The sequence below is a fragment of the Callithrix jacchus genome, chromosome 2 (assembly GCF_049354715.1).
Source record: "Callithrix jacchus isolate 240 chromosome 2, calJac240_pri, whole genome shotgun sequence".
NCBI lineage: Eukaryota > Metazoa > Chordata > Mammalia > Primates > Cebidae > Callithrix > Callithrix jacchus.
Genome location: NC_133503.1, coordinates 84,456,530 through 84,481,251, shown reverse-complemented (window position 1 = coordinate 84,481,251; position 24,722 = coordinate 84,456,530). Strand labels below are relative to the sequence as shown.

General features: G+C 41.8%; 1 pseudogene; it reads right to left on the bottom strand.

Annotated features, from left to right (window-relative positions):
- Nucleotides 1-15,748: 15,748 nt before the first annotated feature.
- Nucleotides 15,749-24,722, bottom strand: part of LOC100402908 (large ribosomal subunit protein eL28 pseudogene) — a 75,158-nt pseudogene continuing 66,184 nt past the window's right edge.

Below are 24,722 nucleotides of genomic sequence, written 5' to 3'. Positions count from 1 at the left end.
AACCAATATAGTTAACAAGAAAATTTTTTCCAAGGCTGCTTATGACACTTCTAAATTTATCTTTATGACAATCAAGATAATCATGGCTAGGTGCAGTAGTTCATACCTCTAATCCCAGCACTTTGGGAGACCAAGGCAGGAGGACTTTTCGAGCCCAGGAGTTTGAGAACAGCTTGGGCAACATGGCAAGACCTCATCTCTACAAAAAATAAAAAACAAAAACATATCCATCTGTGGTGGTGCACACCTGTGATCTCAGCTAGTCAGAAGACTGAGGCAGGAGGACTGCTTGAGCCTGGAGGTTGAGGCTGCAATGAGCTGTGTTCACATCACTGCACTCCAGCCTAAGTGACAGAGTGAGACATTATCTCAAAAAGAAGTAAAAAATAAAACGGCCAGGTGCGGTGGCTCATGCCTGTAATCCCAGCACTTTAGGAGGCTGAGGCAGGCGGATTACCTGAGCTCAAAAGTTCAAGAACAGCCTGGGCAACAGGCTGAAACCCTGTCTCTACTAAAATGCAAAGAATTAGCCAGGCGTGGCGGTGTGCACCTGTAGTCCTAGCTACTTGGGAGGCTGAGGCAGGAGAATTGCAAGAACCCGGGAGGCAGAGGTTACAATGAGCCCAGATTGCATCACTGTACTCCAGTCTGGGTTACAGAGCAAGACTTCTCAAAACAACAACAACAACAACAACAACAACAACAAAAAGGCAGAAAAAAAGACAATCTGATCTGATCTGATATGATCTAATATGATATAATTATAAGAATTGGTCCATTTTATCAACATCTAGACTCTATGTAAGAGTTCACTTATTTCTCTGGTGACTTCTGAGCTCCCTTTCACCATTATCGCTTTTACAGTGAGTGTGGGATAAACAAGGAGAGACAGATTGCTCTTCCTCCAAGAGTGGCTTTCACTGCCCTGAGTCTCAGAAGGGCAGAGAGCGTGACCAGCACACCTCAGTTTCCATTTTTGTGCACTTGGGATTAGACCTATTTCATAAGGTTGTTGTAAGCATCTATTGAGATGGACACATGTGGAGACCTTAGAACAGTACTTGACACATAGTAAGTCCTCCATGAAGGTTAGCTTCTGTCTTTTCCTCTTTCCTTTCCTCCCCCTCCTCCTGATCATACCTCCCCATTTGTCTAGGCTTCTGCTTCCCACCCAGGTGTGCCTAGTAAATGTTTGTTACATTGAATAAGCCTATTTGCTTAATTGGATATTACAAGAGTGTTTGTTGTAGCTAATTTTGCAGGAATGTGTAATATTTTCAGGAAATCTGACTACATTGCTTTTATTCACTTGCACCTTACCTGTCAGAGATTCACAAGAACACTTTAGTTATCAGAGCTCATGGAGTTGTGTAATAATTGTATCTCCTGGTATTGCTAATTTGTAGAATCAAACCCTTGGGAAAACTGCAGGGTATCTGAACCAATCTAACACAGACTAGTCTTGAACTTACTGACCTGAGAAGGGTACCTATTTAAGAATCCTGCATAGTTTCAAGCAGTCACTCAGAAATTTGCCAGCTACTTCTGTTTTCTCAGTTCTTTGAGTTTAGCTTTTTAAGAATACAATTATTTTAAGAAAAAAGAAAGCAATTTTCTCCGATTCTAATTGCTATAGACCCTGGATTATGTCAACATGGTATTTAGTTAGTCTAAAAAAATTAAGACATTGGCCCATGCATTTCCAGCTTTCCACACTGAATCCCATTTGTCATTCTTTTTATTTATCTCTAGTCATTTTCCTTTCACTTTCCCTAAAGCGCACTCCCAAATGTAACCATCTTCTTCATCTCACTCTCTACTTTTAAAGTCTCAGTCAGTGATCTTGTTCTGTGAACACATAGAAAATAAAAGCTATCATATGATAACCTGCTCTTTTTAAAAAGTTCCCTAATATACGCTTGACCCTTGAACAACTTGGGGTTGGGATGCCAACCCCTGCCTAGTTAAAAATCCTCATATGACTTTTGAGTCCCCTTAGAATTTACTAATAGTCAGTCATTGACTGGAATCCTTACCTAGAACATGGACAGGTGATTAACACATTTTGTATGTTGTATGTATTATATACTGATGTAAGTTAGAGAAAAGTGAATATTAAGAAAATCATAAGGAAGACAAAATATATTTACTATTCATTAAGTGGAAAAGGATCATCATAAAGCTCTTTATCCTTGCCATCTTCACACTGAGTAGGCTGAGGAGGAGAATGAAGAGGTGGGGTTGGCCTTGCTGTCTCAAGGGACGGTAGAAGTAGGAAAAAGAATCCACATATAAGTGGACTTGCAAAGTTCAAACTCATGCTGTTCAAGGGTCAACTGTACAAGAAAGTGCTGAAGCACAGGGCTAGCTACATGCAAAGCCACCAGCAAATGTTAGGCCCTTAGTTGAAAGAAAGGAGTTTTCTAACTTAGAGTAAGGAGTTTCCTAATGTACAAGAATCAGTGTTCTTCTTTCTTTAAGATTAACTGTTCAACCTAGGCCAGGCATGGTGGCTCATGCCTATAATCCCAGCACTTTGGGTGGCTGAGGCAGGTGGATGACAAGGTCAAGAGATCGAGACCATCCTGGTCAACATGGTGAAACCCCATCTTTACTAAAAATACAAAAGTTAGCCGGGCATCATGATGCGTGCCTGTAATCCCAGCTACTCGGGAGGCTGAGGCAGGAGAATTGCTTGAACCCAGGAGGTGGAGGTTGTGGTGAGCTGAGATCACGCCATTGCACTCCAGCCTGGGTAACAAGAGCAAAACTCTATCTCAAAAAAAAAAAAAAAAGACAAGGGTTTTGGTCAGGCACGGTGGCTCATGCCTGTAATCCCAGCACTTTGGGAGGCCGAGGTGGATGGATCACTTGAAGGCAGGAGTTCGAGACCAGCTTGGCCAACATGGTGAAATCCCGTTTCTTTTTTTAAAAACAAAACAAAAAAACCGTTCAACCTATATCCCACTCATCAGTTCCTTGTTGTTTTCTCTCAATTTTAGTTTTATCTTTTGTTTCCATTTCTCTATTTTCAGGTGTTTTTCTCTCTCTCTCCTGATTCTTCCCCATTATAGTCTTTCTTATCCAAACCTTTGTCCAGAGTTCCTATCTCAATAAAACTACCATAATTCCTTTCAGAAGTTTAGGTATTATTTGCCCTTCCTGCTTTTATCCAATCCATCTCCTCTGCACTCCCCACGCTCTGCATTTTGAGCTCAATGGGATGTGGGTAGGTGGTTGAAAAATGCCTGTGCAGGTGGTGGTAGGATGCTGCTTTTATTTGTGTGTTTGTCTTAATTTAGAATATGTTCTAATACAGGGGTCCCCAACCCCCAAGCCGCAGATGGGTACCGGGTCTCGTAGCAGGAGTTGAGGGGAGAAGAGCATTACCACCTGAGCTCAGCCTCCTGCCAGATCAGCCATGGCATTGGATTCTCATAGGACCCTGAATCCTGTTGTGAACTGTGCATGTGAGGGATCTAGGTTGCATGTTCCTTGTGAGTATCTAATGGCTCATAATCCCAACCCACCCCCTCCATCCTTACCTTCCTCTCTGTGGAAAAATTGTCTTTCGAAAAGCTTGTCTCTGTTGCCAAAAAGGTTGGGGACCACCCTTTTGATGTTTTTTGGGAAAGAAAACATTTAGAACGTGGGAGGGTGGGATTGTGATGGAAGAGATTCTTTCATAACTGCATTCTCATGTTTAGATTATTTCTAATAAACTCTCACTTTTGGACTGGTCCTGAAAGAATTTTCCCACTGTAGGAGCTACATTTCCTTTATAACAATTATTTAGCAGTGACAGATGTTCCACTAAAAAACACCATTCTCTTAATAAGACTGTCACCATTTCATAGTTCCTTTTGCTCTCTGTGTGAGACAAGGCCCAGGATGCCATGTAGCCCGAGAGATTTTACTACAAAACAATGCTTAACCATCATGGGCTGTCCGAGGGAAGCAAGAGTGTATTTGTAGTCAACTCAGAGTTACTGTGTTTCTGGGTGACCTAGAGCAGAGTGACTTCATGTTTGGGATATTGTTGCTCACTCTAGATGTCTTCTTCACCCCAGGGAAGAACCTGACCCAAAATGGCAGCAGGCGATAGATGAAAGGCTATCCACTAAGCCTTCCCCGGTCAGGTCAGCTAGTTGACTGCTGCATACTTCCAATTTGCCTTTGACATTTTCCTAGGTAAGTCAACACGAAATAGTTTTTCTTCTTTCTGTATTTCTGTATTCTTTTCATTGTATGAGAGTGTTTTATGGTGATAGAGGCAGGAGGCAGAGAAACTCTAGGTGAACAGGGGAAGGTCTGCCCCACCTTCAAGCCAAAAAGCCTGAAACCCACAGCCCAAAGTGAGAACTTCTGTCCCTGTTTGCCTGCCCTCTCCTGATTGGTTCTTTCTAAAAAGTCTTTTTTTTTTTTTGGATATGGAGTCTTGTTCTGTCACCGAGGCTGGAGTGCAGTGGCATAATCTCTGCTCACTGTAACCTCCGTCTCCTGGATTCAAGCAATTCTCCTGCCTCAGCCTCCCAAGTAACTCAGACTATAGGTGCACATCACCATGTCCAGTTAACTTTTTTGTATTTTTAGTAGAGACAGAGTTTCATCATGTTGGCGAAGCTGGATCAAACTCCTGGCCTTAGCCTTCCAAAGTGCTGGGATTACAGGAGTGAGCCACCATGCCCAGCTGAATGTCTTTTTACCGATCAAATGTTGCCTTTTCCAAAACTACCTGTGGCTCACCCTGACCCACATCCTGTGCCTGCAAAGATCCCTGACTCAGCTGGAGGAGAAGAAAAGCAGCTGGACAATGAGGAGAGGCAACTTGACTTCAAAGACAAGGGCTGGATGTTGGACAGAGGCAGTTTGACTCCGGAGTAGAGAAGCAGATAGACCGCTTGACTTCAGGAGGGAGCAACCTGCTCTTTCCATCTGCTTTCCAGCTCCCTTCTTCACCGAGAGCTGTTTTCATCACTCAGTAAAATTCTCTGCATTCACAGTCCTTCAATTCATCCATATGACCTCATTCTCCTTGGGCACCAGACAAGAATTCAGAACCCACCAAGTCCAGATACCCAAAAACATTGTCACACTGGCCCTTTGCCCTTGCTGGTGGAGGACAGCCGCCCCATGCAAGGAGGAAGAAGGCTCACTGAGCTGATAACACCCTGCTGTTTGTGGAGGGCAGAGCTAAGAGAGCATTGTAATACACCCTCTAGGGCTTTAGGGTCATAGGCACCCCCACCTGGACGCCACTGCAGGGCCTGCACAGAGTTTGCATCTGCTGCTGCCAAAGCAGCCAGCTAGTTCCTGAACTCGATTACCTACATGTCCCCTCTGGTGGGGGTGGAGCATGGCAGACTGAGTCAACAGGGCACCCCTGTCATGAGTCCCACAAAAGGGTCAAGGAAATATACTACATCTGTGGGATATTGGGACAGAGTTAAAAACTAAGGAAATTTAAATAAAGTATGAACTTGAGTTTAAGAGTGTTTGTACTTGGTCTCTGTACTATCTATATTAATGAAATGAAATGCTGACCTTGAGGTTGTTTCCACATTTTTCCCTGAAAGGACAGAGTTTTTCTTTTCTAGAGACTTTTGGAAGCCTGCAGTAAAGGAAGACGACCTGACCAACAGTCTAGTTTGTGTGCTGGAGACCCATGCGTTCCTGACAACTCTCCTGTTCTGCTTCCAGGGTCCAGTGCCCAGTGTTGACTTCCAGATGTTGACTTATGCTAGGAAATATTACACTGCAGTCTACTGAGGGCTCTGTGTTTATTATTTCCATGTACCTGGATAATAGCTGATGCTTGCTGAAAGATGATTACTTTTTTTTTGAGACAGAGTTGAGCTCTGTTGCGCAGGCTGAAGTGCAGTGGCACGATCTTGGCTCACTGCAACCTCCACCTCCTGGGTTCCACTGATTCTCCTGCCTCAGCCTCCCAAGTAGCTGGAATTACTACTGTGTGCCCCACCACAGCTGGCTAATTTTTCATTTTTTAGTAGAGATCTGGTTTTGCCATGTTGGCCAAGGTGGTCTCAAACTCTCAGCCTCAAATGATCCACCCACCTCGGCTTCCCAAAGTGCTGGGATTAAAGTCATGAGCCACTGAACCTGGCCCATGATGGTTAAACTGCCCTGAATTTATGAACTGAGAAGTGCATACAAATAGACAGAACAAAATAGCCAATCAGCAAACCGACATCACATTTCTTCTTTGAATGGCACTGAAGAAAAAGAATCTGTAGAACTCAATTTGCAATGTCTGTAACCCAGTTTTCGAAAATAGACCCACCATCACTATGAGAACAGAAGAAAAGTGAAATGGTTGAAATTCAGATCCAGCCAGATGAGGTGAGAAAAGGAAGAGCTATTTTGCATCTTGCCCTTGTGCTGCCTCCTTTCATCATTGGTAATTCTATTCTTCTCTTACCTGATCATTCAGGGACACATTATCCGAATGCACCATGGACAACTCTCCAAATGCAAAGGAAATTAAAGAGGCTCCCCACTCTCCGTCTATGGATGGAGAAGTTATGGATATTCTAAATTAAGTCCGCCTCTTCTACTTACTCAAATTTTGTCAGTATAAACATTTTTTCGGTTCTTATTTTTCTAACACTTTATAGAAGAGATAATTTACATGAAAGTAATTATGTTGCTATATTTAGTAGTGCACTCTCTACCCAGTCCTTAAATTGCTTTTATTTAAAACATTGAATGGGCTTTTAAAAACTTGGTTATGTGTATAGTACTATTTAAAACATGACATCTAGAAAGCAGCCCTATTTTGATACAGTTTGTGTACCTCGTAGCTTTTGAGAAAGAGCAGAAGAGAAATAATGTCTCTAAAGTTCCTTTTTAAACAATGTATTGTGGTCAGGTGCAGTGGCTCACACCTGTAATCCCAGTACTTTGGGAGGCCGAGGTGGGCAGATCACTTGAGGTCAGGAGTTCAAGACCAGCCTGGCCAACATGGTGAAACCCCGTCTCTACTAAAAATACAAAAATTAGCTGGGCGTGGTGCCAGTGCACCTGTAACCCTAGCTACTAAGGAGGCTGAGGCAGGAGAATCGCTTGAGCCTGGGAGGCAGAGGTTGAATGAGCTGAGATTGCTCTACTGTACTCCAGCCCGGGTGACAAGAGCAAGACTCCGTCTCAAAACAACAACAACAGCAAAAAAAACACCAATGTACTGTGACAGAGAAAAAATGTCAAAATGTCTTTTCCTCACCCATTGCCAGGTTCATGGTGAGCCTGTGTAACAAAAGACAGATTAAAGAAAAGCATAGATTTATTTAATACATGTTTTATGTGACATAGGAGCCTTCATAAGGAAATGAAGACCTGAAGAAACAGGTAAACCTGAGGGTTTTTTTGTTTATTTGTTTGTTTGAGATGAAGTCTTGCTCTGTTGTCCAGGTTGGAGTACGGTGGTGTGATTTTGGTATCTGTAGGCGTCTTGGAATGAATTCTCCATTGACACCAAGGGACAACTGTATTTTAGTATGCATCTGTAAAAGACAAGGACTCTGGCCGGACATGGTGGCTCATGCCTGTAATCCCAGCACTGTGAGAGGCCAAGGCAGGCAGATCACAAGGTCAAGAGATTGAGACCATCCTGGCCAAAATGGTGAAACCCTGTCTTTACTAAAAAGATACAAAAATTAGCTGGGCGTGGTGGCACGTGCCTGTCGTCCCAGCTACTTGGGAGGCTGAGGCAGGAGAATTGCTTGAACCCGGGAGGCAGAGGTTGCAGTGAGCTGAGATCCTGCCACTGCACTCCAGCCTGGTGCCTGGCAACAGAGTGAGACTCTGTCTCAAAAAAAAAAAAAAAAAAAAAAAAAATGGGGACTCTTTCTCTGTCTCTCCCTTTTTTTCTTTTTTTTGAGATGAAGTCTCACTCGGTAGCCAGGCTGGAGTGTGATGGTTTGATCGTCGCTCACTGCAACCTCTGCCTCCTGGGTTCAAGTGATTCTCCTGCCTCAGTCTCCTGAGTAGCTGGGATTACAGGTGCCTGCCACCATGCCCAGCTAATTTTTGTATTTTTAATAGAGACAGTTTCACCATGTTGGTCAGGCTGGTCTCAAACTCCTGGCCTCAAGTGATCTGTCCACCTCTGCCTCCCAAAGTTCGAAGATTACAGGCATGAGGCATGGACTACCTGTATATGTTTTAATGCTAAGCTGGGTGAGCAAGTGGATAGTTGTGAAGAAGTATGATTGGGTTAAAAAGTATGATCTAATGGTAATAAACTTGGGGGCGGCAAACTTTGCAACACCTGCTTCAGATTCTTTTCTATGTTCCTGTGCCTTCGGAGATAAAGATGTTCCTTTCCTTTATGTGTAGGCAGGGAACCTCTGACATGAGGGTCCTAATGACCTGCTTCAGAGAAAGGTCAGAAAATCCTTCCTAGGTTTTAGGACGTGCATCAGAAGAGAATGGTGGAAGAAGTTCTGAGACACTCTCCTACTTCTACAATTTTCTCAAATTCCTTCAGTTTAAAATATTTAACAGGCCAAGGCACCATATCTTGGGTGTAATGCGTCTTGAACCCTAGCAATGCACTCTTAGAAGGAAGCTTCTATATGTTTTATTGGCTTTCTCTTCCCACAAGCAAATGATTGTTTTCATTTTCTTTATAAATTTTGCCCAGCCACCAGAAGCGGTTTCAAAAAAAATCTGACATTGATTTATTTTGCTTCATCCCTCAGGTTAAAACAGTGAAAAGAAAGCACCTATTCTGTTCGACTAAACAATTTATTTGAAACTTTGACTTCACAAAGACTCAGTAGTGTTCTTTCATTTGTTTCATGGTGTTAGTTGGTTTAACCTTTTTTGACTTATCCAAGCACAGTGAATTCACTGCCCACAGGGAGTTTGCTGACCATCTGCTCTGTGTCATGTAGAAAAGCCATAGGGCCTTTCTTCCTTTCCTAGTGTCCATCATTCCAGAAGGATTGAGTCAAGATCAAATTGCCTCCCATCTTAGGTTGGTATGTTTGAATGTAAGAGTTACCTTAGTAGGGGGAAAGAAATATCTTTTTTTTAAAGCTATTGTTAAGTTCATGACTTAGGCCCTAATAGGTCCTAATAACAAAAGACAGATTAACAAGAGAAAAGCATACAAATTTATTTAATATAAGTTTTATGTGACATGGGAGTCTTCATAAAGAAATGAAGGCCCAGCCGGGCTTGGTGGCTCACGCCCATAATCCCAACACTTTGTGAGGCCGAGATGGGTGGATCATGAGGTTAGGGGTTCGAGACCAGCCTGGCCAATATGGTGAACCCTTGTCTCTACTAAAAATACAGAAATTAGCTGGGCGTGGTGGTGCGCACCTAATTACTTGGGAGGCTGAGGCAGGAGAGTCACTTGAACCTAGAAGTGGAGGTTGCAGTGAGCTAAGATCACACCACTGCATTCCAGCCTGGGCAACAGAGCAAAACTCTGTCTCAACAACAACAACAAAAAAGAAATGAAGGCCCAAAGAAATAGACAAACTTGGGGATTCTTATGCTGAGGTTGGATTAAGTATGACTGGAAGACAAAAGGGTGTGATCTAATGGTAATAAAAATTAAGAATTAAGGGGGAATTAAGCAAGAGCTGTTCATATTCTTCTCTGTGGCTCTGTGTCCTCAGGGATAAGGATGTTCCTTTTCTCTGTGTTTTGTAGGATGTTTCTTGAATGAGGGTCTTATGCCCTGCCCCAAGGAGGAAGGGTGAGGGGAAGGGGAGAATGACTGTTGCTTCTGCTGTTTTCTCAAATGCCATCGTGCTGTATTTGGAGGGCAGCATGTCCTGAAACCCTTTACCTTGTTTCTTTCGAAAGTAATTCCCAGTTACTATCTGCATTATCAATCCCTGGTGATTCTCACAGTCATCCTGGAACCTCCAGAGATCCCCACGTTTCTTTTTCACATTTCATTTTAGTTGCTGAGCTAAGCCTGAATTGTATTTCCATAAATTCCCCTTTCATAGCTATAAATAACTATATATCCTTTAGTCGGGTCTATTTACAACATTGTGGTTTTTTTAAAAACTAAATTAAAATGTAAAAGAGTGCAATATGGGCTTTCAACTTATCATTTTAATCTATTTTCAATTTTTGTTGAGGGAGGGAGTGTAGAAGAGAGGAAAATAAAGCCAAAGTATAAAACGCAGGAACAGTGTGTATGAGAGCATTTTCGACCATCATAATGGAACTAGAATGCATACGCTCTGAAAGGTTAGGGAAAAACCGGCCACATTAGATTTCCAGTGGAGGCGGAAGCAGAGCTTTAGAAATAAAGATTCTTTTTACTCCTACTCTTTATGGGCACGGGTTTAAGATGGTATTTTTATTAACAAAGTAGTCCTATCAGGGAGGCATCCTCGGCATGCCAGGGCACCAGCTGATTCCCCTCTTAGTCTCTATTTCTAGTCTTCCTTATCTTATTCTTCCCTATTTTTATTTCTTGAGATCCCACTTTTTCCTTTTGACCTTCCTGTCCTTGCAATATGCACTTTGGTCCTTAGTCCTTGGTGAACCAAACCCTTAACAGTTTCACGACTTAAACCACATCAAGAAAAATCGAAAAAGGTTCATTAAAGGATTAGCAAGTGTTACTGTATCTGTAAAGACCGCACACAGCTGAATGTCTAGGTCTCCTCAGAGCTTAATTCAACCTCCAAAAGCAGTTGAAGAGGCCCTCTATTTGTTTAGTGCATTTATTGGAAGGCTTGATGCAGGTCAAAGGAGGTGTGATTCTGTTTTGACAGTATCACAGGTGATTTTTGTTCACACCCAGGCCCCCCACTGACATCTTTTCTTAGATACCCATTGAAAAATAAGAAGTTACAATGAAATGCTGTATTACACCTGAAACTGTAGGGGAGTGAAAATATCTTTTCCTCATCCATTGCTGGTTTCATGGCTAAGGCCCCTGTAACAAAATATGGATTAGCAAGAGAAAAATAAAGAAATTTATTTGAGTTTTATGTGACATAGGAGCCTTCGTAAGGTAATGAAGACCTGAAGAAACAGGTAAATCTATGTATTTTTAAGCTAGATTTGATGAATAAGTAGATAGTTGTGGATAAGTATGATTGGATTAACAAATAATCTAATGACAATAAACTGGGGAGATTAGCTACACCTGATTCTTAGATTCTTTTCTGTATCCCCGTGTCTTCAGAGATAAGGATGTTCCTTTCCTCCAGGCATAGGAAGCAGCCTCTCACATTCAGGTCTTAAGTTCTGCTTCAGGGAAATCCTAGAAAGGATTTTTTGACCTGCTTCAGGAAGGAAGGGTGGGAGAAGGTCAAATAGACCTTTCTGCTTCTGCTATCTTCTCACATTCCTTCAGCTTAAAATACTTGGTATGCAAGATGCCATATTTTGGGGAGGTGGTTTCTGAACCCCATCAAAGCTATTTTCATTGCAGAAAAAAAAAACCTGTTTCAATGGGAAACTATGCATCATCTGGTACAGTATACCCTTCCTATTATCTGATTCTAGCCTTTCATTGTCTTTGACTTATGTTACAACTCTGTAACTTGTAGGTAACTGATAGACATGCACATTCCACCCTGTCTAATACAGGTTCAATTGACTTCCTTCCTCTACCCCTGGAAAAACCAGTTTTATTCCATTTGCATGCTAATTTCAATATTCCTGATCTTTAAATATGTCTCTTCACATTCTCTTGAACTGGTTATAATATCTTCTGCATTCCATCTTTGATTAATGGCTAGAAGAAATTCTTTAACATGTTCATTTTTATGTCTGCATGAGGTTCATGATTTCTCCCTTCTTTCGAAAAGTATCGTGTAACGCCATTCTCCCTAGCCTTTCTTCATCATTCTTTTCCTAACTCTGATAGTTCTTTTTCTTTTTAGCGAGGGTGATCATGTTTCCTGAATTCAGCATTTGATGAGTATAAATATTTTCAGAGGCATGATGAGCCACAACATTTGGAATTGGGATGTCCCAGAAAATCTGAGATGTGTGACTGTACAACAATATTTCTCACAGAACTATAGAGATAGAAAAGGTCTTAAGTTCATCTTATCTCCTTCATTACAGGAACAAGACTAATGAAAGCCCAGAGAAATGGAGAATTTTTTCCAAGATTGCAGAGATTTTGAGTAGTAGCAGAATTGTGTATGAGCCTGTTCAGGCTCAGAACATGATACCCCCAAGTATGGTGCTTTGGCATCCCGAGTACTTTGAACTAAAGGAGATTGGAAAGACTCAGAAGCAAGTTCTCTCTGAACTTCTGCTCCCCTGTGCCTCACTCCTTTTTAGTGAGCCATAGAAACTAGAATTATTCTCCCCCAAGCAATCTATAAAGCTTAGGTCACTCTCTCCCTTCTCACTTGAAGACTACCATTCCAGAAGGGTCCTGTCCTATACCTGGGAGGAAGAAATGTTACACAGAGAGGCCAAGAAGAATCTGAACAGACAGGCCTTGCTGGGCTCCTACCCTTCTCAGTCTATCACCATTAGGTCATACTCTTTGGTCCAATCACATTTCCATATGCCTGTCCATTCTTCATCAAATCTAAGCAAAAAATAGACAGTTTTCCTTGGGTCTTTGGGTCTTCCTTTCTGAAGTTTCCCATGTTACGTAAAACTTTGATTGAATAAGTTTGTTACGCTTTTGTCTTAATGATCTCTTTTGTTATAGGCATGTTCCTTACAATGATGAGGAAAGTTATCATTCTTTTTTCCCCCTGCAAACTCAAGTCTGGCTAATTCTGGATTCCAGTCTTTTTTACTCAGTAAACTCTTCCTAAAGTGGGGATAATAATATGAACCTAAAAATTAATGTAAGACTTAAATTAAGTCTGAATCTAAAGAACCTAACACCATGCCTCACTCATAGCAGGCATCCAGTGTTCTTTCTCAATGAATAAGATGAAATGATAAAGCAAATGGCACCATTTCTGGGTCTGCTTGGTCAGCCAGTCTCATTAACTCATAGGCACACTTCACATCTCATTTATGCTTCCCACAATGATTAGACACAAAATAAATGCTCGATAAAATTTTGTTGAATAGAATTGATTTGAGCAGAATGAGCAGTTATGTGAAGGAATCACAGCTGATTTTAAACAAAGACTCTTTTAACTGTAGAGCTTGAAGGGAGAGCATGTTTTCATTGTGAATTGTACCCTAAGCCTTACATCAACCATAAATTCTAAAATTAATCAAACTAGATTTTTAGTGAATGATTTATCATCTACAGCAATTGTGTTTTCTTTTAAATTTACATTTATTATTTTTTCTTTTTTTAGAGACAGGGTCCTGTTCTGTCTCCCAGGCTGGAGTTCAGTGGTATAATTATAATTCACTGGAGCCCACAACTCTGGGCTCAAGCAATCTTCCTGCCTCAACCTCCCAAGCAGCTGGGACTACAGGTACACACCACCTCACCTGGCTAATTTTTATATTTTTTGTAGAGAATGGGTCTCGCTTTGTTGCTCAGGCTAGTCTCGAACTCTCGGTTTCAAGTGATCTTTCTACCTGGGGCTCCCAATGTGTGAAGATTCAGGCCTGAGCCATCACATACCCAGCTGACATTGTTGTAACCAAATATCCTGACCTACTTTCTGCTAAAAGTCACCCTACTTTCCTATTTACATAGAAATATTATCATAAACTCCTTTGAATGAGCAACTGCCTATTTTAGGAAATCAGTGACTGTACTTATATGGGTCACGGCTTCCTTCCTCAGCAAATATTCCCAGGTCGATCTTCAGTTCAGGCAGAGGACGCTGGGCAGTATTCAGAGGTGCTCTATAGTATAGATGCCTGAGAGCTCTTTAGGCTGTGTGCTAACAATATTTTGATATACTCTGTTTTTCTCCCCCCTAGCTGTTTCCTTTACTGCCTGAGCTGTTTGGTCATGTCTGAACTGCTGCTGATGAAGCCTTTTCTGGCAGGTTGCCCGGGGAGCAGCTCTCCTGTAGATTCCGCCTCTCTCCAGGAGTCGCCTGCCTTCAGTATAATGGGCAACATTGAAAGCAGCAAGGCGTTCGGTCGACAAGGTCAGAGTGCCTTTCATTCCTGCAATAATCAACCAGTGTAGCTCTTCCTCAGACCTGGGGAGAGAGAAGATAGAGGTCAAAAGAGCAATTACATTTCACATTGACTCCAGAAAAGGCTTGGATCACAAGACTGAAAAGAAAAGCGGATTCTAGCCTCATTCTTATCCATTCCTTTTCTGGTCATTTTTGTTATTAACACTGCCCTGAAACCATAACAAGTTTTAGCTTGATGACGTGAAAAACGCATTTTCTGCCTGCAGATGAGATCTTTCTTCTTAGACATTTAGCACTGTCAGCATATTGCAAAAGAATGCAAATGAACTGCAGGATCTATAACCAGAGACAGTAAGCAAAGGCCATTAATTATGTTTTTAAAAAATGTTAACCCTAGCAGACTGTATAACAAGCAATTGTGCTAATTTCAATCTGTAATCAGTCCCTACATTAGCATAACTTTATTTATTTAGCATTAAGGCAACAATTTAGAAAATATAATTTAGCTGGAAATGTCAGTAATTTTGCAGCAGCAGATTGTTGTTACAAAGCTACCTCTATTTGACCTTACAGCTGCCAGGACTAATTACTTTAATTGCATTAATTGCACTGACCATTCTGGTGTTTAATGTAGTTGCTGGTACTCTTTAACCATTGAGCAGATCAGCCTGGGCGAATTCTCAGTAAAATGGGCCAGTGCCCCTTTCTAAAACTCCTTTGATTCTTTTCTGCATTTTGAGAGCCCAGATAATTCACAGATTACCAGTGTTCTCACTGAGATAATGAATTCTGATGAGAGCTCTTGAAGGCAATAAGAATCTGTACTGTATTACTATATTTCCTAATGGATTCTTATTGCTCACTGCTGACTCAATTGAAGTACAATTAGTTCACTAATGACAAAGACATGTGTAAGAAATGTTTGTGGCCGTTTTGACAGATTAAAACTCCTTTATTTTACATTTTGGAATGAATTCCTATGAAAAAAATCTGTGTTCCTATTTCTGCCCTATAGACGGAACCCATAGCTTTCCCTAGGATTGGACTCAACGCAAATTGAAATACACAGCTATGTCCTAATTTAAGATCTAGGGCCTCAGGAGTCTATAAAATAGATATTTCCTCCTGACAAGTTTCACAGGACATTTAATAACTACTTTACTACCAGTGATACATCTATTAGTCAAAATGAAGAGCACTTGAAATACCCATTTTTATACCCGAAATTATGGGCTTCTGGGGCTTGGGCATGGCAGTTCATGCCTGTAATCCCAACACTTTGGGAGGTCAAGGCAGGAGGATCACTTGAAACTAGGAGCTTGAGACCAACCTGGGCAACACAGAAAGATCATGCCTCTACAAAAAAAAATAAAACTTAAAAATTAGCTGGGTGTGGTTAAAAACTAAAAAATTGCCTCAGTAGGCTGAACTGGGAGGATTACTCTAGTTCAGGAGGTCGAAGTTACAGTGAGCTATGATCATGCACTCAAAACTGAGTAACAGAGCCAGACCCTCCCTCCCTCCCTCCCTCTCTCCCTGTCTCTCTCTCTCTCTCAAGTCGGAAAGACTGGACTCCTCCAATTCATCTGCTTACTGAAAGCATGCAGCAGCTCCTCCTTGCTTCTTCCGGATAATCCTCTAATCTCTGGTTAAACTTATTTATTTATTTAGAGCAAGCCAGCTGACTTTTTATTGCTTTGTGGGCAGAGGGCTCAGGAGCTCTTGGTGGGGCGGGTTCACTTCTTCTCTCTGGCTGCGCAGGATGGCAGAAGGACGGCTGTGGCTGGCTGCCATGCGCAGGTCGGGCGGTACTTGATTTTTTCCGCATCACGTGTCTGATGGCGCTGGGCGAGGCGCGGGCATTCTTGATGGTGGTCCGCACGGAGGAGGTGGCAGGCTTCCGCCGGCCAGATCTCTGCTTCATGACCACCACGACACCTTTGCCGTTGGCTGGTGGCTCCATGCCCACAGTCTGGCGGTGAAGTAACCCGTGGTAGCGGAATGAGTTGTGGGCCTGCAAGTTATGGGGCTCTGTGCTGTAGGTCCGCTTACTCCTTTTGATCAATCAGGAAAGCGGAGCAGTTCCGCAGGACCATCCATTGCGGGGCAGACTTGGCGGCGGCTCCTCTCGCAGCTGCCTCGGGTGCTTTTTAAAAGGTAACTCAGATTACTTTGTTCAACGATTTGAATTCCGAAAACATTATTTAATATAACAATATATACCTATCTGTTGTGTCATAGCAAGAATTTACTGGTTAATAATATTAACCAACATGCATTGAGTGACGGGTACGTTCCAGGCACTGTTTTAGGCACTTGATGCGTGTTATTAATTCGTTTCATCCTTTCAACAATTCTATGCAATATGTTGTTATTATTAGTAACGTTATTATACATGAAAGGTAACGTAATTCATAGTAAGGCCAGAATTCTCACCCTCATATTTGGGTCTGGAGCCTGTGAGCTTGACCTCATTGCTACATTGCCTCAGAATTGGATGACATTCTTCCTCTAAGGCTCCGTAGAATTGATAACCAGATTCCTGCTATGTCAGTTAACTACTAGCTAGTCACCTTTGGTTCCTCATCTGGCAGAGTTCAGTGTGGCAACATTTTTCTTTGAAGTGAGGCACTCTGGTCTGAATACAGTTTTCATACTCTAAACATACACAGTATTTCTTCAGGCTAAGCCCCTCTCATCCGTAAGTTTTCAGCCCATATGTCACTTCCTTGGGGAAGCCTTCCCGACCCCCAACTCTGCCTTAGGAAGCCTCAGCATCAGCTCTGGGAGTACCACAGGCTTTCTTTACTGGCATTAATGCCCTGAAATTAAAGAATTAATCCAGATTCCCTGTCTTTAATAGGAAAAGGAGGGGTAGCTCCGTAGCAGTATCCACAGTTTTCAACAGTTTCTCTGTTAATGAATCAATCCCATGCAAAACAAAACAATTCCCAAAACTCTTGATTCCTTCAGATTTCAGCTCTATATTCAGATCACATGGTATCCACAGAATGAGGATGCAAATGAATGTGTGTATATGTGTGGTTTTTTGTTTTGTTTTGTTTTTAATTCATCTCTGGATTCTCATCAGGTGTGGAGCACTTACTGGAGACTTTCTGACAGGCAGTAAACCCTTCAGACACAGTGTTTATCCCTTCTCCAAGGCCCCTTTATAGCCAGCGATTTCTCTGGAAATAACTTGTGATTCTGATGAATCCGGATTCTCACTATGTCTCGAACACAGCCCCACTTTCTGTCCCCATGAATAGTCTCACGTGTTTGCTCTCCCCTTCCTCATCCTGTTTGCTTTCTGCTTCCACAAAAGAGGAGTAGAATCCTTTGCCTCTCTAAGTTCACCTTAAGCAGCACATCCAGCATTTTATAGAAACTTTGCAGTAGGTTATTCTGTCAATTCTACCCTCTCAGCCCCTCTCCCCGGTGCCTCCTCTGCTCTGGCCCTCTGGACTGCCTCACTGTGCCCTTATCTCTTCTTGTATGGGCCATCACAGTAATTGCCCGGCACTCGCCCATGGAAAATCACGCAGGGGCCCCCTGCCTGACCGAGAACACTTCTTGTCTGCAGTTGTCAGCCACATCTGCGTTTTCAGTCTGAAAGTCATTCTTCTAGTGGAAAAGACAGAAGCAAAATAGGAGTTAAGTCATTCTATTTTCTCTTTGTCTTGTTACCATTACATCACAATCTCTTAGAAATGTGGCTAACAGTTCCTTGTTGTTCTTACTCTGAACACAGTAGTCAAAGTCATTTTTTAACCTCCTTTTCTTCAGCAAAATGGTACTTATTTTTTACGTTATTCTTCATGACACCATGCTTTTAGGTCTGTGCTATTGCATTGCTTTTGCTCTTAGTTACAAGTTCTTTGAGCTTTCAAACATGCCTTTTAATATCTGAGCTCCAAGGAGAGTTCCCGAGCAACCATATTGACTTCTTTAGTTTTTCTTCCATATCTGGCTAATTTTTATTATATAATTAGAATTTCATTTTCTACTTTTTCTGGATATATGTATACTCTTCTAGAAAACCCTGTGGCCCTGGGACCAAACATGTATTTTCTTTGAATTTTTGAAATGTGCTTTTCCGTAGTCTGGGATGCATGTCAGATACTGCCCAGCCTTCCTGTCTTTTGCTCAGATGGATTTTAAGGCTTTCTCCCAAGGTTCTCAGCACTTCTTTGTTCTGAACCTGTTCTTTCTTAAAGGTCAGGATCAAGTTCAGAGCGTCCTGCAAAGTCCAAGTTGATGGACCACGTCTTTTATTTGCTTCAACTTGTGTTCCTGGAGATGAGATGAGTCCCAAATCCTATACTGCTTAGTGATGATGGGTGGTCACACCAAGCTTTGGCTCCGGTGCACAGACACTAGCAAAGAATGTCAGAGGAGCAAGGGTGACAGCTGCAGGGAGGTACCCAGCCTGCTTACACTGGAGTAAAGGCCACCAGATCGATGTGCTATCTGACATGACTAAATGGGGTCTCCTTTGCCCAGAGATGTTCCTTTGATGGTGTAGAGTAGGAGATGGCAAAGCAGAGGAGGCCAGGGGACTAACATGGAAGGAATAGAAAGCAATGAAAGGTGGGGTGGGGAGGTGGGGGACTAGCATCTACTGAGAACCTATTTTGTGCCAGGCGCTGTGCTAGGCATTCACACACACCTCTCACTCATTTCTCCTAATGCTATTGTAACACATAGGGAAACCGAGCATGTTATAAGTTGACTTCTGAAAGTCACAGAGCTAAGGAATGTGAAAGCCAGGAAGTAAACAGATATTTGAAGATGACAGGATAACAGCAATAACACAAGGCCATAGAAATAAAACCTGAAACATACAGTTCATTGCAATACAGGTATTTTCAAGTCATGTGCATCACAAAAGTAATGACCTTATGAAAAAGATAAACGTATACATCAAAGCCTTACAAGAGACTTCAAGAGAATGGCTATTTTATTGTGCATTATTAATAATTTTGATGTATATTACTAGAATTTTATTGTATCTACCTTCTTGACAATTGTACCCTTTATTTGAATGTTTTTGCTGGGCAGAGTTTTTTGTTTATTTTTAGTTTTAAATCCTACTGATGATATTTCTTAGCCAAATGGAAAGGAAAATAAATAACACTAGCCTGGTGTGGTGGCACACACTTATAATCCCAAAACTTTAGGAGGCTGAGGCGAATGGATCACAAGCTCAAGAGATCGAGACCATCCTGGCCAACATGGTGAAACCCCGTCTCTACTAAAAATACAAAAATTAGTTGGGTGTGGTGATGCATGCCTGTAGTGCCAGCTGCTTGGGAGGCTGAGGCAGAAGAATCACTTGAACCCAGGAGGCAGAGATTGCAGTGAGCCCAGATTGCACCACTGCACTCCAGCCTAGTGACACAGTAAGACTCTGTCTGAAAAAATAAATACATAAATAAATAACATCATAGTGATAGTCACATACTTTGTGACCTATAAAGGAACCAGTCTTCTCAGTATTTTACTGTCAGCTAAACATATAAATGTTCTTTGAAAAGTCTGCTTCTCATTGTTAATGGAGGTATTGATTTTCACCTGTCTTTTTTTGATAATGCCTATTTACTGTGCTACCGCCTCATCTTCATTCTAAGCTCTGCTCTCTCAAGTGTTAGTGTCAGAGGCAAGTGCCAAAACCCAGGTGACTAAGTGGATGTCAAGCCAGTTGCAGAAACAGAGAGAAGACTTAACTAATGGCACAGGTCTTCTAAGTCAATGGACCTTGTCTCTCCTAATTTCATTATCAATTCACCACAGGAACCTGACAGAGTCTGTATGCTAAGTCAAATTCAAAAGCTCAAAAATGAAAAGGGAAAAAAAATCCATTTTCAGAGTCAGGTAAAAACATCATAATTCAGAGAAAATCTTTAGTATTGATTTATGGCCGCAGACTCCTGTCCAAAGATTTCCTCTTTAAATTAAGAATGCTAATGATTTTCCATGCTGAAATTAATAATCCCAAAGCTGCACATATTGCAAAAAGGCACTAATTGTTGTACCTCACCCAGGAAGGGCCAGTGAGCAGATGCCTCGCCTGTTTCCTTCAGTGACTGTGGTTGATGATGGGCTGTGGTGTTCTTGAGAATCACATGCTTCCTTGTGAGGCATTCTTGTGTTTGCCAGGAGGCCATAAATTTGAGATGGAATATCCTGTTTGTTGAGGCTTCTATAACATATGAGCCAATGGCTCTCTGATAAACAGATTTGTTTGGGGCAAAAGTTCTTAACTAAGTAGTCTGGAGATTGAATTGTGCATGTGGAGGAGGTGACACAGACCCCACATGGAGACAAGCCAGGGCAGTCTGGGGCCAGAGCAAGGCATTGATCAGTTCCAGAGGAAACCAGCGCTTTCCAGATAGTCACAGAGAATTGAAACCAGGAGAGAGGAAATAGCTATTTGTGGTGAATAGGAAATTGATGTTCAGCGGAAATTGATATAGAAAGACACACAGATATAGTCATTTTGCTTCTATTTTAATTTATTCTGTGCTATTGTATATATTTTTGAAAGCCACATTAAAATATTTTTAAATAGTGTAAGGGTATGAATGAATAAGTAAAATCTTTTTAAAACATTTTAAGTTTTTTTTTTTTTTTTTTTTTGGAAACAAAGTCTCACTCTGTTGCCTAAGCTGCAGTGCAGTGGCATGATCTCGGCTCACTGCAACCTTTGTCTCCTGGGTCCAAGCTATTCTCCTCCCTCAGCCTCTCAAGTAACTGGGATTGCATGCCACCATGCCCAGCTAATTTTTTGTGCTTTTAGTAGAGATGGAATTTCACCATGTTGGCCAGGCTGGTCTCGAACTCCTGACCTCAAGTGATCTACCTGCCTCAGCCTCCCAAAGTGCTGAGATTACAGACGTGAGCCATACTGCATCGGGCCCATTTTAAGTTACTTTATTGGCAAATACTTTTATTAGAAATTAGGCCAGGTGCAGTGGCTCACAACTGTAACCCTAACGCTTTGGGAGGCTGAAGTGGGAGAATTACTTAAGGCCAGGAGTTTGACATGAGCCTGGACAACATGAGATTACTTAAGGTCAGGAATTTGACATGATCCTGGGCAACCACTACCAAAAAAAAAAAAAAAGCCATGTGTGATAGCACGTGCTTGTAGTCCTAGTTACTTGTGAGGCTGAGGCAGGAGGATCTCGTGAGCCCAAGACTTCAAGGCTGCAGTGAGCTACGATTGTGCCACTGCACTCCAGTGCACTGAGTGACATAGGGAGACCCTGTCACATACATAAAAATTAAAAAAAAAATAACTTTGTTAGAAATAAGTAACTTTGTTAGAAGAAAAGAGGATTTAGAAACCTTTCTAGAGTTCCCTTACAGAAAAAAAGATCAAGAGGTACTTATATTGCTAGTTAGTTACCCATCTGTTTTTGGAAAGCTTTTTCTATCAAAATATTGGAGTCTTTTGCAACAGCCTCAGAATTTGTCTTTTTGGGTAGGCCTACCATTTTGATTGGTGCACACATTAAAGAAATTTAAACTTAAAATGTATGGCTGTAATACCCTTCTGCTAATCTACCTATTACGGGACTTTACTGTTTGTATTGTAATTAGTCACTCATATGCTATCTTCCCCACCAGACTGAGTTCCTGGCAGGATCACAAAGTCCTCAAGTTCTGTAAGAGTCTTCAGAACAGAGAAAGTACGCAGTAGACACTGTCTGGGGATTAAGTTATACAATGTAACTATTTTGCAGCATAGTTACATGGATTAAATGAAATGACATAAAATCCAACGTGTATCTGTAATACATGACAATAGGAATTCAACTGTTCTCTCCCCTTCTTTTAACTAAAGAAAAGATTCTTCAATTTTTAAATCGGCGTAGGCCGGGAGTGGTGGCTCACGCCTGTAATCCCAGTACTTTGGGAGGCCGAGGTGGATGGATCATGAGGTCAAGAGATCGAGACCATCCTGGTCTATGTGGTGAAACCCCGTCTCTACTAAAAATACAAAAAATTAGCTAGGCATGATGGCGCATGCCTGTAATCCCAGCTACTCATGAGGCTGAGGCAGGAGAATTGCCTAAACCCAGGAGGTGAAGGTTGCGGTGAACTGAGATCACACCATTGCACTCCAGCCTGGGTAACAAGAGCAAAACTCTGTCTCAAAAAAATAAATAAATACAAAATACAAAATTAGCTGGGTATGGTGGTGCAAGCCTGTAATCCCAGTTACTTGGGAGGCTGAGGCAGGAGAATTACTTGAACACGGGAGGCAGAGGATGCAGTGAGCCAAGATTGCGCCATTGCACTCTAGCCTGGATAACATGAGCAAAACTCTGTCTCAAAAAAGAAAAAGAAAAAAAAAATAGTAATATTTGAGGCCAGGCACGGTGGCTTACTCCTGTAATCCTAGCACTTTGGGAGGCCAGGGTGGATCACTAGAGACCACGAGTTTGAGACTAGCCTGGTCAACATGGTGAAACCCCATCTCTACTAAAAGTACAAAGTTTGCCCTGGCCTGGTGGTGCGCACCTGTAATCCCAGCTTCTTGGAAGGCTGAGACAGGAGAATCACTTGAACTTGGGAGGTGGAGGTGGCAGTGAGCTGAGATTGCACCACTGCACTCCAGCCTGGGTGAAGAGTGAGACTTCATCTAAAAAAAAAAATCATATTTGATATATTTGGAAATTTAAAACCTAGGGAGATGGATGTGAATGGAAAAAAATAGAAAACAGAAAATTTGATTTTCTTCTTCTCAATGCTTTGTGGGGAAACAGCCTTAGGAAAAGATTGACCTCCCTTCTTCTAGTGTCTCTGGTCACTGCCTGGAACTAATCTGGATCTTTTATTCCATCTTGGATGTATCCCCAAGCCGCAGGCCTAAACTAAGGCTGAGATACTTTAAAAGAGCAATGGGAGATTTGGTGCCAATGGCTCAGATCAATGTTTCCTCAGAGTAAGTCATTTGCATTGGATGAATTTCATGGGTGAGACAACCTCTGGATTCTTCTGCTGCAGAGTTACCTAGCATTTCTATCTTGCAAAGAGATAAGCTTTTCCTCTAAAGTCAGAGCTGCTGAGGAACATCTCTTTATCCAGGTGTTACAAGGAAAGGAAGCCCTCTAGGAAGAAAATGCAATGTTGATATACAGAGGGAGGGAGAGGCAATTTGCACCTAAAATGTTTTTGGTCAGTTAAGGACAAGCTATGGCTTTGGGGTCATAGGAGGAGCAATTCCCCACAAATGGCCGACATAGAGATTTGTCAGACACTTTCTATGCAGGTTTAAAAATATCCTATGTGAGATACAAATAAAAAAGACAGTAACTGCTATACCACAAGTGGTCTTGTGTACCATTAGGCTACAAATGGTATACAAGACAAATGACCATTAGGCTACACTGAATTTTCTTTGTGGTTGATTTCCATCAGACCATAACCAGCTACAGAAGTGTGACCAAAGGATGTTTCTTTCTGAAAACAATGTCTACTATTTTAATGATTTCCAAACACATCTTTCTCCATCAAACTTCTAATCTCTTTAAATTGCTAGTGAAAAGGGATTTTAAAACATCTAGTTAGTGATTACTGCTTCTTAGAGCTGTAATTTAAAGAGGGGCAGTGCCTCTGATCACTTAGAAGAGACTTTGAGAAGTACCCCTATAAAGACATCTTAAAGTAAACAGCACAATCTTACTCTGGTCTCTGTACGTCACTGAGGCAAAGGTGTTGGAGGACTGATGGCAAACAGCACGGAGCCGATTTCAGTTACAAATGATTTAATCATTTCTCCTTTCAAAGGGAAGCTGAACAAGGTTCTCTGGAATTTTCTTTGTCTTTCAACAGAATGCTCAGGTCATCTATGTTTTTTCATTTCAAAAAAATGGGACTTATTAAGACTCTGGTCTGTCCAAAAATCCCAAAAAATGAGTCCATGAATCTGAATCAGGTGTTAGCACTGACCAATTCGTTGGCCTCAGGGTTTTCATTAAAAAGGCAATAAGGGCTGGATGCAGTGGCTCACACCTGTAATCCCAGCACTCTGGGAGGCCGAGGTAGGAAGATCACTTGAGACCATGAGTTTGAGACCAGTCTGGGCAATGCAGTAAGATGCCCCAATCCTCCATCTCTACAAAAAATATAAATAAAAAAATTAATATGCTTAAATATCACTCTGGCAACCAATTTTAAACACTTTTGGCTTTAGAGTATTCAACTTAAAGGTTAATATTTGACTCTGCAGATTAATAGTTCTCATTGTCTGCACTTCAGAAACACTGAGGACCTTAATAAAGAAAAGAAAAAGGGGCCGGGCGTGGTGGCTCATGCCGGTAATCACAGCACTTTGGGAGGCCAAGGAGGGTAGATCAAGGTCAGGAGATCAAGACCATCCTGGCCAACAAGGTGTGAAACCCTGTCTCTACTAAAAATACAAAAAGTAGCTGGGTATGGTGGCCAGTAATTTTGGGGCCACCAAAATTTAGTGGGACTATGCGTGCCTGTAGTCCCACTTACTCAGGAGACTGAGGCAGGAGAATTGCTTGAACCTAAGAGGTGGAGATTGTGGTGAGCTGAGATTGCGCCGCTGCACTCCAGCCTGGGTGACAGAGCAAGACTCCATCTCAACAAAAAAAAAAAAAAAAAAAAAAAAAAAAGAAAAGAAAAAGGAAGGCAGGAAGGGAAGAGAAT